This window comes from Sturnira hondurensis, unplaced genomic scaffold (genome assembly GCF_014824575.4).
Source record: "Sturnira hondurensis isolate 20B ecotype Veracruz unplaced genomic scaffold, ASM1482457v3 Scaffold0012092, whole genome shotgun sequence".
Lineage (NCBI taxonomy): Eukaryota > Metazoa > Chordata > Mammalia > Chiroptera > Phyllostomidae > Sturnira > Sturnira hondurensis.
In genome coordinates this window covers 43,312-46,316 of record NW_028084723.1, presented here as the reverse complement: position 1 = coordinate 46,316, position 3,005 = coordinate 43,312, and positions in this window count along the sequence as shown.

The window sequence follows — 3,005 nt, the reverse complement described above, 5'->3', positions numbered from 1 at the left end:
TAAGTCCTTCTGTGAGCTGTGGGAGACTCAGAAAAGAGATTAATTCATAGATGTGCACACACAAAACACAACACACAGTCACAAACACACGTGCAAACAAGTTAACAAGTGTACACGACTTAACTTCTGTACATTCCCACACAACTTCTAGCACCCCAGGAAGGAGCATTTTTCCAGGCTCCTGGGGTGCAGGAGAGACCATGATCCTCAGTGCACCATGACAGCTGAGCCTGGACATTCAGAAACATCCAGATTCCTGCTGCTGGAACTGGTGAGTGTTCTCTTAAAGGACTACATCAAAGATGACTCAGTAAGATATGTTGACATGGGGGGATTGTCCTGAATGCTGTGGTTTGGATATAAAAGCAATCATGTGTCCTTTTCCATAGGAAACTAAAGAAAATCAGAATAAAAATACAGTGGCTGATGAAAGCAGATATTACTCTGTGTTTCCACATACACCCAGTAAATGAGGGGCAAGAGGTTAAAATGTGGAAGGGAGAAGATACCTAATAGGCGGAGGTCCTCAGGGATAATGAGAACTCCGGTGGGGGGGGGGGGGCAAGGTGTGGCTGTCAGAAGGAAGGACACATGTGAGGACGTTGTGTGCATGTTGTGGGGATAGGAAGACTGAGTGTAGCACACAGGGGCCTGAACAACTCTAGATCTCTCTTTATGGGAAACATTTCCAATCACAGGGAAGACAAGAGCACTCAGGATGGTTCATTGTCGAGAAAGAACAAGGTAGCAGAGGAGTCAGGTGAAGGAAAAATGACCAGGTACTAGGGGAATTTCATCTGCAAAAACACAATATCACTGTTTCCTTTGCCATATGCCATAAGAATGTGAGAAACCAGAGTCACAAAGGAAGAAGAAGTGTCTCTGGATGAGGCCGAGGGCTTTGCGAAGTAACCGCTGCTACCAAGAGGAAGCCCTTTTCTTCCCCACACAGAGTCACATCTGCCCTTAGGGGCTCATTTCTGTTATTTTGTCTCTGGATTGCCCATGGTTCCTTGAGCACCCCCTGCACCCAGCACCTTTATTCCTTGAAAAAGGTTTGTGTTTGGGATGTCACTGTCTTCCCCTCACTGTAATACATGTCCATGTCCTCAGCTCTCCGGCTGCTCAGCTCCATGCCGGGTGTGCTCATGAATTTGCCTGCAGTCATGCTGACTCTGTCTTGGAATTTTCCTGTGTAGGATGTGTTACCAGTGTTAGGCTAAATACACCCCAGCCATTCATGACTTTGTCCTGTGGATTTTGTATCCAGTCATCCAGTAGCCTGTGAAGGTGTATCCAGAATCCTTTCAGGAGACATTCCCTGAAGCCCCAGGCGTCCTGACCTCAGCCTCAGACTGCACCAGCTGCAACTAGGAGTGGATACCAGTGGGGGTGAGACAGGAGATTGTAGAACTTTCCCTTGACTGTCCCTGGTATCCTCATAAACTCAGGGATGGGGGAGCCTCTTACTTGTGGCCACTGCCATCGGGAAGAGGGTTTTCGAAATCCAGTATATGGTAAGGGGCTGCATCATCAGGACTTCTGTATGGAAGATGTGGCTCTGGATGATGCTCTCAGGGCCCAGGAACACTCATATTCAATCTAGTCTACCTCTCTCCTCTGCATACTCATGAGGCAGAGTGTTTTATAGCTGAAGTCACAACCCCACATGAGACAAGTTGGAGGACACAGAGAGCACATTCAGTGAAAGTCTGATGGACCCAGTTCTAATACCCATGTGAGGATATGTGTCTCCTGCCCTGTCCCTGAGCTCTGTAGAGAAACAGCTCTTCCCCTTGGAAACATGTCCACATAGGATGTGCTTCTCATTGTGACCCCACCTTTGAGTGACACAGAGACACCTAGAAGACTCTGGCCTTGACACCTGAATGTCTTAATACTGGGCCAGCATGTGTACAAAATTCTCCACTTAGTGAGTTAATGAAATAACCCCCGCATCCAGCTCCTTACAAATGAAATATAAAGAAGCCGTAGAAATACACTTATTGTCTGTGATTCTCATGTCTTATCAAGTTTGGTAAAATGCCCTGATGGAATAGTGTATTTACAGTTACCTCATGTCCAACTCTACTTTAGATGTTTTTTATGGGAAGAGCAGGATGCAGGACTTCAGAGGAAATTTCTGCCCAGCTCCCCATCCACCTGATCCTGAGGCACAGCCCTGAACTCATAGGTCTTCCACGCCCCCTGCTGCCCAGTCTGAGTTCTGCAGGGGAGGGTCCTGCCTGGGCTCAAGGGCATGGACATCTCATTGGCAGTAGTTGAGATTTGAAGACAGTACCCTGACTTCAGGATGCTCCCACAGGGGCACCATGTGATTTGCCATCTTTAGACACAGAACTAACCTTACTAAATGGTGGTGATTCCGCAGGGAACCTCCAAAACAAGGGCTCTATGAGCCACCAGAAAGCTCATTTTTGGAGCTGCCTGATGCACTGACTCAGCCAACAATTTCATGTCTGGAATTTCTCAGGGCTTTTGGTCGCCTCTAGTGTCTCAGACTCTTCCATTTGAAGGTCCCATCTGAGGACCACTGATGAGGCCCAAATCCTGCCACATTTACTAGATTCCATGGGCCACCACAGAAAGAAATAAAGAGTCATCCGAGATACAATTTTGTTGCTCCTGTGAGAAAAAGGGTAGTGATTCCCTGTAGTGAAGAATGCCTGGAGCCCTTCTCTGACATGGCTCTTATTTTGGTTGGTAAGTTCAGGGCTATACAGCACACATGAACAATTATCAATCAATGTCCAACAGGCTTTAGTCATAAAAAATAAAACTAACAGTATCTATAGATAACAATTAAAGAAACACAGAATTTTTTTCAGGTTGGGGTGTACAAGACATGCAGGTGCCAGATGGCTGTAAAGGTGTATATCACGAAGTAGGGAGTTTAACTTCTTATGCCTTGAGCTTATGCATCTGGGTAATACCAGCAGGGCTGTTCACCGAGCTGAGCCAGCTTCAGAGGTCAAAAACGTACA